The sequence below is a fragment of the Rhinatrema bivittatum genome, chromosome 5, assembly GCF_901001135.1.
Source record: "Rhinatrema bivittatum chromosome 5, aRhiBiv1.1, whole genome shotgun sequence".
Classification (NCBI taxonomy): Eukaryota; Metazoa; Chordata; class Amphibia; order Gymnophiona; family Rhinatrematidae; genus Rhinatrema; species Rhinatrema bivittatum.
This window is the reverse complement of record NC_042619.1, coordinates 258,437,566-258,453,571: the sequence shown is the minus strand read 5'-3', so window position 1 is coordinate 258,453,571 and position 16,006 is coordinate 258,437,566.

Below are 16,006 nucleotides of genomic sequence, written 5' to 3'. Positions count from 1 at the left end.
TCTGCAGCATTTGGAGGAGTTTTAAGGAGGACAAGGGTAGGCCAAGGAAGAGGGAGTTGCAATGATCCATTTTTGAAGAGAGGGAGGCCTGAATAACTGTACGGAAGTCATTCGCATGAAGTAAAGGCTTACGTTTCTTCATGACGTTGAGTTTATAGAAACCCTCCTTGAGGATTGTATTGATGTGTCTTTATAGGTTCAGTTGCTGGTCAATCTGAACCCCAAGGTTTCTGGCACACTGTTGGGGTTGGAGTGTTTTGTAGGCGGGGTCGTTAGCAAGGGAGGAATTGATGGGTAAGTGTTGAGAGATGAGAAGCAGTTCGGTTTTGGAGGTGTTTAACGCTAAGTGGAGTTTTGTGAGTAGGGTGTTTATGGCTGAGAGGCAATTTCCCCAGAATTCAAGGGTGTTAGATAGAGAACCTTGGATGGGTATTACGATTTGTACGTCATCTGCATAAAGATAGAATTTGAGGCCAAGATCAGTTAAAAGCAGGCAGAGGGGAGTGAGATAAATGTTGAATAAGGTGGAGGAGAGAGAGGAGCCTTGGGGGACGCCCTGGGAAAGGGCGTGATAAGTGGATTCGGCATTGCCTATCTTAACTGAGAATTGCCTGTTGACAAGATAGGAGGTGAACCACTGAAGTGCAGTGCCAGAGAGGCCAATGTCAGATAGTCGGGCGAGGAGATGATTGTGGTTAATGGTGTCAAAGGCAGCCGAAATGTCCAGCAGGGCAAGGATGTAGCAGTGTCCTTGGTCAAAACCTCTGATAATGTAGTCAGTTAAGGAGAGCAGGAGGGTCTCGGTGTTGAGGTATTTGCGGAAGCCGAATTGGGAGGGGTGCAGTAGGTTGTTGATTTCAAGGTAGTCTGTTAACTGGGTGTTGACGACCTTGTCCATAATTTTTGAAATGAACGGGAGATTGGAGATTGGAGATGGGGCGAAAGTTGGCTGGGTCCTTAGGATCTAGTGAAGGTTTCTTGAGCAGCAGTTTAATCACTGCGTGTTTGAGGGCATCGGGGACGAGGCCTGAGTTGAGGGAGCAATTGATAATGTCGGCAATGGGTTTGGCGATGGTGTCAGGTATCATGAGGAGGGCTTTAGTGGGAATAGTGTCGGAGGGGTGAGTTGCGGGTTTGATCTTTTTGAGGATAGATACGATTTCCGTGGATGAGACAAGGTCCAGAGAGTTGGAGGTAGCAGTGGAGGCACCAGAGCCAGCCGGTAGGGGATGGGGGACGGGGGGGAATCGAAGAAGGATCTTAGCAATTTTATTGTGAAAGTATAGAGCCAGTTCTTCACATTTGCTGCTGGCTTCGTTGTCTGGAATAGCCGGGGGGGGGGGGGGGGGGGGGCTTGGTGAGATTGGAGACATAAGAGAATAGGGCTTTGGGGTTGTATTTGTAGTCATGTATTCTTGCAGCATAGAAGTTGCATTTAGCTATAAGGGTGGAGGTTCTGTAGTGATGTAGGAAGGATTTGAAAATAGAGGCTTTTTGTGTGGTAGGGTCTTTGTGCCAGGCTCTTTCCTTTTGTCTGAGCTCATTTTTCATTTGTCTCAGCTCGGTTGAGTACCATGTTTTTGCTTTTTAGCAGATGGGTTCACTTCACGTCTGGTGATAGGGCATAGTTTGTTGGCAATATCTAAGGTGACATTACTCCATGATTCAAGGGCTGCCACGGGGGAAGAGCAGTTGAAGTCAGACAGTGGTCCAGTAAGGGCAGAGGCGAGGTCATCACTGGGGCAGAGTTTTCTGTAGATAATGGAGGTGCTTGTGAGGGGGTTGTGTGAAAAGGGTGCCTTTATAGAGAGGGAGGTTTTGATTATGGAGTGGTCTGACCACGGAACAGGAGTGCATATAGGCTTGTTGGGGGAAAGGATGCTGGAATTGATAAAGATTAGATCAAGGGTGTGCCCTGCTTTGTGTGTGGGGGAGGTAACGATCTGTGTGAAACCCATGGCGTTGAGAGAATTGAGGAAGGCTTTGCAGGATGGGGAAGGGGGGGAGACATCAACATGGAGGTTGAAATCTCCCAGTATGATGGCAGGGGCCTCAGCATTCAGGTTTTTGGAAATGAGTTCGATGAGGGGGGAGGGGTTGAGTTCAAGAAGGCCAGGAGGGGCGTAGACGATGCATATCTGGAAATCCTGTGATTTAAACAGACCAATCTCAATTTTGTGTGGGGTGTCTATGTTTAAGGGTTTGAGTTTCAGGTGCTTCCTGACAGCTAGTAGAAGGCCTCCGCCTCATTTTTTGGGTCTTGGAATGGAAATAACATCGTAGGTGAGGGTAGGGAGCTGGTTGAGTAAGACAATATCTGAGTCTTTGAGCCAAGTCTCAGTAATGGCGCAGATTTCAGGCTCATGGTTGACTAATAGGTCATTGAGAATTAAGGTTTTTTTAGAGAGTGATTGGGCGTTGAATAGTAGAATGGATAGGGTGGTGAGGCCTAGGAGTTGGGTGAGGGGGGAGATGAGGATGGGTAGTAGGGACTTGCGCTGGGAGGTCTGAGTGACCAGGTAGGCATGAGTGGGGTGGGGAGGTCTACGGGTTGGGTAGTGTATATGTGGGATTGGAAAAATTGAACTGGTAGCCATGGAGGTAGCTGGATGGTGCAGTGCAGGGTAGAAGGAGGAGGGTGGGAGCAGGAGGCTAATACAGACAGTAAAAACGGTATACAACACCAAACGCAGGGACCTGAAAGGTAATAAACAGGTTAGTACAAGGTGCATATTCTGAGTTCATTACAATTGAGATGGTATTGCCTTGGGTTGTGTGAGAGAGAGATAGTCTCTATGAATGGACATCCGATTAAAGATATGGTGCAAGGTCACCAACGCTAAGCTACACAGATGGGCTGGCAGTCTTTAAAGAGGCCTCGGCGTCTCTCGGGTGACTGCGGCGGTGGACACCTGGCTTCCACACAGCCAGCGTCGTTCTGATTAATAGTTCAGGTGACCAGTCGAGAGGCGCATGAAGGGGCGCACTAAGGGGCAGGCCCCTTAGGTCGCGCTCCTTCGTGCACGCGACGCCTAGTGCGCGGCGCCACAGGAGAGAGTTTAAATTTAAAGAGCTCTCACCACTTCTCAGCGCTGTCGTCAGCAGTGAAGAGAGGCCTCCAATTGGTCTCCTCGGCTCCGGGTGGGCGCATCCAGGGGTGGCTCCGGGTAGGTGCGTCCGGGGGTTGCCCACGTGGTCGCCGGGCTGGGAGGCCTGCGAGGACGGTCGGCATGGGGTCGCGGTGGTCGGAGGGTCACTGAAGGGGCTCTTGCCCCGGGAGGGTGGCGCCGATCGCGCGAGCCGTGCGGGAGGCCTGTGCGGGTAGGCCTGTGCAAAAATCTTGGGGCAGCAGGTCAATTGAAGGTTTATTAATTCTCAGCTGCGTTGAATCTCACTCAATACAGAAGAGCCTTCTGCTTCCTGCTTCAGTCTCTCACCTCCCAGACAGCCAGTGAAGAGCAGTAGGGGAGGGGCTGAAGCTGGAGCAGACAGAGCACAGAAAAGCTACTTTGCTCCCTAATCAAGCACCTCCTCTCCTGCCCTGTGCAAGGAGGCAAAGTGTATGTGGAGGGAGAATGACAGGGAAGGCGCTAAAGCATCAATAAGGCCTAGGGGCTGCAAAAACCTAAATCTAACTCTGCTTTCTGCTCTAGCCTCTCCCTTCTCAGGCAATGTTCAGAGAACAGGAGGGGAGGAGGGAAGTAGAAGCAGACCAGAACAGACCAGGAATATTGTTGGGCATGGGTATATCGGGCCCATACCCTGAGTTACTTCTTCAGTGCTCCGAGTACCTGCAACCCCTACAATTCCTCATCAAAGCTTTAAACTTATTTTTTGACTGCTCTACCCCAGCTTCTTTCAGCCAGCATCTCCCTACTCCATACTATATATGGCATTTGCTAGCCAGTCCCGGATTTCTTCCTTTTGCAGACCGGACATTTCTTGTCTCCGCCTATGCAGTTCACTGATCAGCTTTTTGAACCACACAGGCCTCCATAGATAAAGAGCCAAGGTTTAAAAAAGCTATCCAGAGAACTGTGCAAGCGCAGACATGAAATGTTAGTGCTGCAGAACCAAGAGCTGTGTGGCCAGGTTGCAAGCATTAGATGTGGTATAAAAGAGGGAGGTGTGGGGAGACAGAGACAAGGCAGAGCAACCAAAAGAATAGGTTTAAAGTTCCGTGGGAGGACTGGAGGGGATGCGGGGACTCCAGAGAATATGGATAGATGGAAGGAAGAGTGAGGAATTGGGGGGATAACTGGAGATTGGGGAGAGAGTGAGAATTGGGTGGAGGGAGGGAGGGACTCCCAGATTCGAGGATAGATGGGGAGGGAGAAAAAGAAAGTGGGGAATTCCAGATTGGGGGAGGGGGAGGGAAGTAGCAGGAGCTTCCTGATTGGGGTAAGGAGGAATGGAGATTGTGTGTAGGGGAAAGAGTTGAAGCTCGGGGATGATTGGCCAGAGTGAAGGCTCAGAAAATGGATGGGGAGAGTGGGAACTTTGGGATTGGGGAGAAGTAGGTACCTGTGACTACTGGCCACTATTGGAAACGGGATGTTGGGCTTGATGGACCTTTGGTCTGACCCAGTATGGCATGTTCTTATGTTTTATGTGACTCATGGATGGGTAGGGAGAATAGGGAATTGGCAGTTGGGTGGCAGGAGAATGACGGAGATGCATTAGATGGGCTGAGAGGTATGAGTTGGGATTGTGGATGTGAAAAAGGCTAATTCATGGAGATGGGTCTAGATAAAAGACCTGGAGGGCTGGAGATGCAGGTAGTGGAAAGGGATGAGAAGGGGTGGAAATGGAACTGGGAAGAAGGTGGCTGGGTAGAGGATAAGAAACAGAAGAAAGGGGCTAGAGGCAGGAGAGATGAATAACAGATGTAACTGAGCCTAGTCGGGATGAGAGGCAGAGGGCTGAGAAAGGGGAGAACTCAGAGGATGGAAATGGGGAAAAGACAAAGCAGGAAATAGGTGGAGGAAAAGAGTGAAAAGGGAATAGGAGGGGGGAGTGGGAAGATGAAAAGTTGATAGGTAGGTGAGAAGTGAAAGTAGAATAATGAATAAGAAGGGGGATAAAATAGGGTGAAATCTGAGCAAATAGAAACAGAAAAGGGAAATGAGATACTGAAAGGAAACGATCAATGTCAGAGGGTAATGTAGGGAGGAAGTGATGAAGAAGAAAGAAGGAGAAAGAAAATGAAAAATGGACAGGAGACCTTGGAAAAGCGTTAGAGGACAGACAAAGGAAAGAAGAAAAGAAAGACTGCAACCAACCTGATTATTGGAGCTTTCTAAAAAATTTGTAAGATTCCCCTGGAAAGGCAACTCTAATGTGTTTAAATTGGAATTTTTCTTAGGTAAGAAGTAACAGAAACTTATAGTAGGTAATTCATCTTCAGAAAAGCACAAGACTTCCTTTAGAAATGTTTGTAACGTTTCCATCGGAACCTCCCCAACTACCCGGGGGGAAGTTGAGTAGGAGAAGATTTAAACGTTTAGAGTTGTTTTCAAAGGTCTCTATACGCCTAAATAGTGATTCTCTATCTTTTACTACTGCTGCATGAAATTCCAAATTCTTTTTATTAGTTATAAATAAGTATGACTACTTAATTAATAATTGGTGAAGGTATTAAGTTTGAAGGGTTATCAAACTGTACCGAGTTTACTGTTTTATTTTATGTTCTGTATTAATTGTGGAAAATCAATAAATATATAAATTAAAAAAAAAGAAAAAGAAAATGTTCAAACAGCAAAGCTAAAAAAATGCATTTCATTTTCAGTTTAATGACTGGAATATGTCAGCTTTGGGAAGTACATCTCAGATACCGTATCTTTGTGTTTTACTAAGTATGGGAGAAAATGCATTTCTGTTTGGGTTACACTGCATGTATTTTTTTTTTTTTATATTGTGGGGGTTTCCATGTCATTATTTATCAACATGTTTCTGTTTAATTTGTGGGCACTTATTCTGTGTTTGGTGAGGGTCTATGTGACACAGGTAAGGTACTGTGTTAGTGTGAAGAGTCTGCAGGAATCTGTGGCAGTCCAGCTTGAGTTGGTTTTCCAGCATGAGGTATATTGCTATTCTAGGGCCTGTTGTAAGATCTGCAGTGTTGTCTTTTCATAGGTAGCGAGGTTATTGTTTGAGTCTGATAGTGTGTTATGGTATGGTAGATTTGCTCTGTTGTTATTTTGCAGGATTGTTCTCTGAGGAGGGAGGGGGGAAGGAATGCTGCTGATTGTGATTGCTGAGTTGTTGATAAAAAATCTCAGAGAGAGGGGCAGGGCAAGGGTTTATGAGCCCATGCCCCAGATCTTTGAAATTCCTAGCAACACCTTTGGAACAGACCAACGAGAAGCTGCTATGCTCCCTAATCCAATCCAGCCCCTCCTGTACAGTGCAGAAGGACAGGGTGGGCCTGCAGGGTGGGCAGGTGGATAGCACCATCCTTGCCTAGGGATGTGAAAAACAGGAAACTGTCAGTGGCCCTAAATCCATATCACAGGACTTCTCCAAAATCATAATCCAAATGTACTAACCATTACAGTCTAACGCTCTTCCTCTCTACAAATTTATTCATGAACTTCGGAGCAATCCTTTAGAACAGAGGTGTCCACCAGTATGTTAGCCACTAACGGCCACATGTGGCGAATCAGATACATATATATGGCGAATTGATCCATTAATGTCGCATATAATTTGCATCCTGAAGCCAGTATGATTACCTGTTCACTTCAAGTCTGGTGAGCATCAAAATCCTATTGGATACCCTTGCTCCAAAACTGCTGGCTGTCAAGTTTATGGTAGAGCACAAACTTGAGTAATTCGCAACCTGCCAAGGTAGTAACTAGTAAGAAATCTGTAACCTTAAAAATCATTTGTTACACTGGGGGGGGGGGGGGAATTACATACACAAGGAAGGTGCCATTGAAGTCTGTGGAGAAGGAGGATTGAATAATGCAATGTAGAAGGTGACTCACTATGTAATGGGCCGATACAGAAAAACCCGCGGGAGAGCCGGCGAGCGCCCGCTCTCCCGGCGCGTGCCCAGGTCACTCTCCTGGATGCGCGATTCAGAAAAAAATGTAAATGAAAATTGAGTGTCGTGGGCAGATTTTTAATTTTTAAATTTTTTTTATTTTTGGGGCCTCCGACTTAATATCGCTATGATATTAAGTCGGAGGGTGTACAGAAAAGCAGTTTTTTCTGCTTTTCTGTACACTTTCCTGGTGCCGGCTGAAATTAAAATGTGTGGCTTGACTGCACATTTTACTTTCTGGATCGCGCGGGACTAACTAATAGGCCCATCAGCATGCATTTGCATGTTGCGGGCGCTATTAGTTTCGGGGGGGGGGGGGGGAGGGGGGTTGGCCACGCGTTATTAACCCTTACTGTATAAGGGGTAATAATAGCGCGTCGAAAACGTGCGGCCAAACGAGGTCTAACAGTGCACTCAGCCTGAGCGCACTTTACTGCATCGGCCCGTAAGAAAGTACCGCTTTTGCCATCAGGGTGAGAGCAAAGGCAATATGCTGTTCTCGCAGCTTCCACCCATCTTGGCGCTCATCCTCCCAAGGCTTTTAGAGCTATGTGCACATTTATGGTGGTGTTAGCTTTGATGCATAAGGAGCTCAAAGAAGGGTAATTCATTTTATTTTGTTTTTGCTACAGCTCTAGCCACTGGAAGTTATTAGTGTAAGAACTTAATAGCAAGTTCAAATCTTAGTAACGTAGCACTATTATGAGAAAAATAATCCATTTTTTTGACCAATCCTTCAAAGCCTATGACTGTGTTCAGAACAGGAGGAGAAAATAATCACCATGCTGAAGCATGAAATAAGATGTGTCAACAAGACAAAAATCCTCTTTGCTCTGGCATCTATTAGAGCAGAAGGCAGGGTATGATTATGGGAGCCCATGGTTAGTGAGATGGGAATATTAGCACCTTAACATTGGGAAATAATAGAAAATGTCACCTTTCCAAGCCCCTTCGGAGGTTGCCTGTGATAGGTGCGTTGCTGTTGTCTCTACCTCCCAAATTAGGTCATTCCAGAAATAACAAAGGTGGGCGAGAGATTTGTTCACTTCTTAGAAAAAGCTGTGCAGGAGAGAAGAAACTGAAAGGCACATTTTCAGCAGGCACCTGTGTGAGCCTATGTCAGTGAAGCGAAAAGATTCTTTGAAATAATTCAAGTTTGTTCTTTTAGTTTTGTGAAGGAATAAACTGCGATTAAGCAGCATTTCCATCCGGTCCATCCAATCCCTCCTAAAAGTACTTAGCCCCACAGAAGAAAATGATAGGGGTGCTGAACTCATCACAAATTGCAGCTCCCCTCAGCAAAAAAAAAAAAACGAGACACTGAATGTGCTTGATCAGCCTATATTTATGAGGGTCTTTTTCACAGAGCCTGCATAGACTGAAGTCTGCAGGTTCCAAATAAAACAAACTGAAAATGGTCTTGCAAGAAAATACCCCAAAATGTCTGGGTATTTTTGATTTGAAAATAAAATTGGGCCTACAAACCCCCCTCCTGCCCCGCCATGAAAGCCTTTGGCTGTGCTGAGCCAGTGTCTCCCTGACCACAGCAGAACACTGCAGAGCCCAGGCTGCACCTGAGACCGGCAGCAGCCACGCCTAAGACAGTCACTTCAGTGCTAGCATCTGTCAGGGCAAAATCCCAGTGGGGACTTGAGCTGGTGTCAGCGCCAGAATTCAGAATGGGCGTGCTAACCCTTGGACCAGCTGGGCACCTGAAGCAGGGAGAAACAGGAGGAATGAAGAGCCCTTTAGGCCATACTGTTGAGGCTCAATACTTAGTAACATAGTAATGACGGCAGAAAAAGACCAAAATGGGCCATCTAGTCTGCCCAGCAAGCTTCCCAAGGTAGTAACTGCCGCTCCGTGCAGGTCATCCCCATGTTTCTCTTAAGAGTAGTAACTGCCGCTCCATGCAGGGTACCCCCATGTTTCTCTTAAGGGTAGTAACTGCCGCTCCATGCAGGGTACCCCCATGATTCTCTTAAGGGTAGTAACTGCTGCTTCATGCCAGTTAAGCTTTTTTATTTATTCCCATCCTCTAGCCTTTTAGGGATCACCGACTAACTCGCTGTCTCTCTTACACCCAAGGCTGGATCCTTTGTTGGTGGAGGGAAAGATTTATTATCAGGGCCCAACGTGAAAAGAGTGACTTTATTTGTGTTCCCTGAGAGAGGTAATCTTTTCCCCCACAATATGGATGCCGTAGGTGCCAGAAAGAATACACAGGAAACTTTGGCTTTAGTATCCAAAATCAAAACCTTTACTGATGGGTAATCAGATGAAATAATCGCACAGTTCAACTTAATTCCTTTGGTTTCCACAGGTGACTGCTACTGTTCTTTTTCTCTCTCTGTCTGTGCAAGGATCTCTTTATCAGGCTACAGGAGAAAAGAAACACTCGCCATCCAGGGACTGTATTAATGAGGTTCCCAAGTGTGTAAGGGCTTCCTTGTTGGCAGGGCTGGTGCAAGGGTATCAGGCACCCCAGGCAAACTTTACAGCCTGGCGTCCCCTCCCCCCATACACAAATTTAAATTATGCATTTATAACATATTTTACATGAAAAATGACATTCTGAGGTAAAATTAATATACACATTGTTGTGATAATTTCATGCACTATTGTGATGCCAGCAAGAAAACTTTGCATCTTGGAATTCATATGGCATCATACCTAATGTGATATGTTTTGGCATGGTCCTCCCGTATCAACACAGTACTAACTGCCAACACTCAAAGAATAACAACCCTACCTATGAAAAAGAATACCACAAATATTATACCAGAATCTAAAATATCAATACACCTCCTATCAGGAAAACAGAACAGGCCAAGCTACTACAGATCCCTACAGAGAAACCACATACTAAAAGAATGCTTCATCTCAGTCTTTGCATGCAGAACACGAACCCTCACCAAATACAGAATAAAGCCACATAAAGTATAAATAGAAATGTGCAGACAAAAACTGAACTATAAAACGCACCACGCCAGACTCTATACAGTGTAACAATGGAAAAACAAAAATTTCACCATTCCTCGTGAAACAAATCAATAAAATCAAGAAATATAAATTATTAATCATAATAGCAAAATCATACTAATAAAATAATTTCAAAACTGTTGATGAATAGAATATCCAATAATTAAAGACTCATGCAAATTTTGAAAGCTTTACCAAACACTAATAAAATATTTCAAAACAGCAAACACATCATATACTACCCAATAATTAAAATGGTAGTCAATCAAGAAAAATGAACTTAAAAAGCCACCTTTACTTACCCTCTCCAGCAGTTCTCCTACTCCTTTCCCTTGCAGGCCACACAAGAAGCAGCAGTAGCTGCTGAAGCTGTCCTCACGGCCCTCTTCCTTAGGGACCACAACCAGTCTCTTCTCTCTCTCACACACACACCAGTCACACCCTCAGGACCAGTTTCTGTCTCTCACACACCAATCATCTCCCCAACCAGTCTTTCTCTCTCACACACAAGCACACACACAAGCACACACATACCAGTCATTTCCTTGATCAGTCTTTCTCACACATACACACGTCACCTCTCTGGCCAGTCTCTCTCAATCACACAATGCTCTCGCTCTCTCTTACACACAGGCTTTCAATCACACACATGCTCTCTCTATTTCACTTACACACAAGCTCTCAATCACACACATGTTCTATCTCACTTACAAACAGGCTCAATCACACACATGCCCCCCTCTCTCTCACAGCCACAGCCAGCCAACAACATGCTCCATCTCTCTCTCGCACACACACACTGACACCCTCAAGCACCCTCCCTGACTCACATATACACCACACACATACAGAAGCACCCTCCTTCTCACATACATGCCACACAGACACAGAAGCACCCTCCCTGCCTCACATACACACCACACACACACACACACACACACAGAAGCACCATCCCTGTCTCACACCACACAGACACAGAAGCACCCTCCCTGTCACACATACACACCACTCAGACACAGAAGCACCCTCCGTCTCACATACATGCCAGACACAGAAGCACCCTCCCTGCTTCACATACACACCACACACACACACAGAAGCACCATCCCTGTCTCACACCACACAGACACAGAAGCACCCTCCCTGTCACACATACACACCACTCAGACACAGAAGCACCCACTCTGTCTCACATATACACACCACAAAGACACAGAAGCACCTTCCCTGTCTCACACATACATTACACTCTCACAGAAGCACTCTCCCTGTCTCACACCACAATCACACAGAAACACTCTCCCTGTCTCACACCACACACAGAAGCACCATTCCTGTCTCACATACATACCACACAACACAGACGCACCCTCCCTGTCTCACATACACATCACTCAGATACAGAAGCACCCTCCCTGTCTCACATACACACCACACACAAAAGCACCCTCCCTGTCTCACATACATGCCAACGTCACACTGGAGCGCTCCTACTAAAAATTTGTTGACAGACTGATACAGATCATTGTTAAAACTGATTCCCCCCCCCCCCCCCGAAGCAGCCAGGTGGCGAAACACGGGACCGTGTTGGGGGTATTGCATTAAGGATTGTATCTGAATTAAGGAGTTGCCATAATAAAATTCCATATGTGAATGTTCAAAACTTTACCAGGAACTTAATCTTTTCTTGCACTTGTGTGGATACTCACATACATGCCACACAGACATAGAAGCACCTTTCCTGTCTCACATACACACCACACACAAAGGCCCCCAGCTGAACAGCTCGAATTCGGCCCACTGGCCTGGTCTCCGGCAGCGGCTAGCAGCACTGATCTTTTCTTCGGCCCCCGCCAGCTTGGTCTCTAGCGGCGGCTAGCAGTACCGGTCTTTATTTCTTTGGCCCCCGGTGGCTGTGAGTAGCACGAGACACACAGGTTGAGAATCGCTGGCCTATGTCCTGAAGCTGCCACCAATGTCAGGAATTGGGACAACATTTTTTCACAATTCTGAGCAGGTCCAATGGAAGCAGTAGGTGGCTACTGGGTCACCCCTAAACCTGTGGCACCCTAGATGATCGCCTAGTTTGCCTAGTGCTTCCACCGGCCCTGCTTGTTGGGATGGAAAACCCACCTCCAGCTGGCCAAAAATCTATTAAATAGTCTTTGCACAGACTCTCAAATATTCCTCTCCCTGAGAGAAGACTCCAGTTGGGAAGTCCTCAGATGTAACTCAAATTTGGTTTTACTCAGAGATCTCCTCAGTCCTCATCAATCTCACTCACTTTGTATTCTTCTCAAATCCCAAGTTTGAAAGGATCCCTTGGAACACAAGCTCTCGATGTTCCTCTGATAGGGCAGGAAGAAGGAGCAGGAAAAAAAATCTTCCTCCTCCCTGATCTTCTAACCAAAATGTTTCTTTCCCCCAAAAACTGTTCTTAACACCAGAAGATGCTGCAGCGGGTCACAGCAGGGCAGGGCTTCCTTATCCTGGGCCCCCCCATGCCCTCGCCCCAAGCAATACCCAGGAATTTCACAGGCTTCTTACAAAGTAAAAGATTTCAAAATACCCAAGAACGACCCAGCCAGCCAATTAGTGGACTGGAAGCGATGCTCCCTCGACCTTACCCAGGGACTGCAGGCAGATAGTACCTGTGTCCAAGCGAAGGACCAAAAATCAACAAAAGAACATTTTCTAGAGCTTCCTCCCAACTCAACAACTGAACTACAGCCCCGAGAGCTCTCAGGAGAGAGCTGCTTTTTGTTAACTCACCAGGGGAACAGCCATTCCAACACCCTCAAAGGGAGAGGCTGCCTGTGACTGGTACCTCCCCTAATTACTGACCTACACTGCTGTCTGAATACAGGAATACCCAGCACTTAATGGTAATGGGACCGTAGTGTCCATAACATCTGTTTTTTTGGTGTGCCCACTTGGTTTTCTAAAGTGCAGATATTTGTAGATGTGGCAACCCGTTGGGTCAACTACTAGATGGCTCTAGATCTCTACTTAGAACCCTTACAACTATGACCCCTTATCCTTTGGTTCTAGAACAGGTATGGGTGAAGAGAAATTTGAGAGACTCTGATAGTTTTGGACTTACTCTGGGATTTTTCTTCGACCAGTGTGCATACTGGAGTCTATTTTTATACTTGGGGATTTTTCTATCTTCTGCTCAGTTTATGCTGGAAGTGCATTCCAGTTACCCTATCTTCCAGTGGGAAGGGCTGTTGCACATGGATGGTGGTGCAGCACGGATGAGATCAACTAGAAAGAACAACATGGATAAGGAAACCATTATTTTTCTGATTCTTATATTTTTGATGTGGTTTTTAATTTTCACTTTACCGGGCTGGATTCATATTTTCAAACTTCAGTAAAGACTTTTATTTTAAACACTAACTGGACTCTTGCCATGTTCCTTCTTTCTACCAGTCGGGAATGGATCATGAGTAGAGGGGGTACTGGAGGCTGGCACCTGGGTTTTGTGTTTATTTTTACTGTGGCTTTTGTGGACTTGAATTATTGGTACCCCAGAGTTCAGAGGCTTAGAAAAGTGGAGTTTTCCTTGAATTCATCTAGGGCCCTGGAAGGGTATCTTCCCCCTCACCCTCAGATGAATCCTGGCCAAAGTAGCCCTCTGGATGAATTTAGCAACCTAAACGGGGTCCCACTACACCTGTATGGAGCAGCAGCTGGGTAAACTGTATGGACCTTTTTTGGTCTTTACTTGCCATCACTGACTATCTCATCAACGACTCACAGGTCAATACAGTAAAGTGCGGCCGTGGTTACCCTGCTCCTAACCCGCTTTCTACTCACTTTTCGGCCGCGTTAGTCCAACCCGCGATTCACTACCCCTTTTAACCCATTCTTACCGCCTCTTTAAATCACCGGGTAACCCCTTCCTCCCGCGGCATGTATATTAGATGTAAACGATCGGATTAGCTATTCCCTCCCATACAGTAACGCGCGCCCCCACTATCGCTTTTTTAACCTGCCGTTTTGCCGCGCGTTTAACCTGCTAACTTACCGCCTACCCTTACCCCTGCGTTAGAGGCAGGGGTAAGGGTAGGCGGCAAACTTTCCCCCAGCCCCCGCTCACCTGCCCTGGCCGCGTCCATGGGTGCTGGTCTCCGGGGCAACCCCAGTCCTCTCCCCTCCTCCCGAAGCAACAAAAGTGGAAAAAAATCGAAAAAGCGAAAAAAAAGTAGTAACGAAGTGGACGGTTCTCCTACACTCGGGATTGCCAGTCCTTTCTCCCCTCCTCCCGAAGCAAGGCGCGTAAAGCATCCTTGCTTCGGGAGGAGGGGAGAGAGGACTGGCAGTGTAAAGCAACAAAGCGACTTACTCTTCTTGCAGCCCCCCTCCGGAGACGGGCATCGGCGGAGACAGACATCGGCGGAGACGCTTCGTTGCTTTACACTGCCAGTCCTCTCTCCCCTCCTCCCGAAGCAAGGCTGCTTTATGCGCCTTGCTTCGGGAGGAGGGGAGAGAGGACTGGCAATCCTGAGCGTAGGAGAACCGTCCACTTCCTGGTACCTGTCATTTCAAATGTCATTTCAGCGTGTCCGTGAAGCGCACCCAGGATACTGTATAGCGCTCTATACAGTAAAATGGGTTGCGCGGGCCTAACGCTTCATGGACGCTTCTTGGACACAGCTTGCATTTGCAAGCTATTTAAATACAATATCGAGTGGTAGGTGAGCCGGACTGTGAGTGCTGGGCGCACCTGCGGTTGCCGCACGAACGCAGCTCTTCCTATCGCTCCTTACTGTATCGGCCTGTCAGATTGTAAGTAATACTTGTTTTTTCAGCTAGTTAGTAGATGTGATTTATACACTGTAGAACAGAAGCACATGGAAGGTCTCATTTTTACCAGAGGCACTTACAATCAGACTAGATGAAAATGATCCGTTCTAAGTTGTGTGTTGTTGAAAATAGTTCTTTCATGGGACCCAGATGTTGCATTCCGTAGCTCCTGTGGCTTCACAAGATTCTTTCTGTAAATGCCACCAGAAATATAACTGCAAAAGGAGACATATTGCTCTCATTCACTGAAACATTTGATCGAGGTTTCATAAGTTAGGGCCTGATTCACTAAGACAGTAATTTTAATACAGGCACGCGGGCGCACATGTATGCACGTATGCTGTCTCACATTCAGAGACGTGGCCATTTTATAACATATGCACGTATATGCATGCATGGTATAAAATAGGCTGAATTTGTGTGTATGTGCGCGCAAATGCCGCCGCTACTGTATAAGTGGGGGGACTTTAATAGAAACGTGCATCGATGCAATTATCAGTTAAACTACTTTATTCCTAGTTCACCCAGGTAAGGGATAGGAATTCCTATTCCCCCTATTTAAATAGCCTTCCTTTCCCCCTCTTAATCCCAACCCTTAAAACCCTGCTGACATGCCTATATTTTTTGTAATTTTAGGAGTTACACACCATCCACAGCAGAAGAAAAGTTACGCAGTAGGGGACCCCGGCGCTCGCTTCTGCGCATAAGGTTTTACGCACTGGTTTCATTCATAAATCCAGGACCGACCATGCCCCGCCCAGGCCCCGCCCCACACATTTTTAGGACTTTTTTTTCGTTTGTGCGTGTACTTGGGAAGCTTTTAAAATCCGCTTGGCGTGCGTCAGCCTGACATACTAACATATCCCAGTTTTGGTGCGCGTCGGGCTTTTAAAATTCACCTATTTTGCATTTCTCCCACTCTGTGTCTATGGGAAAATGCCTTGATGAATCAGGCCCTTCGTGCCCTAGGTTTAAAAAGTTAATGCCCATGAACTAAAAGACTGTGCATCTGCAAAGGATACACTTCTCCTTGGGGGTGATACAGCAAAAAAACCTTTTTTTATAGAATGGCTCACTGTCTTTACATCCACTAACAGTTGCATGAAACGTAGAGGTCTGTATTTAGTAGTTCAGCAAGTGGTAAATTACTCATGTGTATACTGC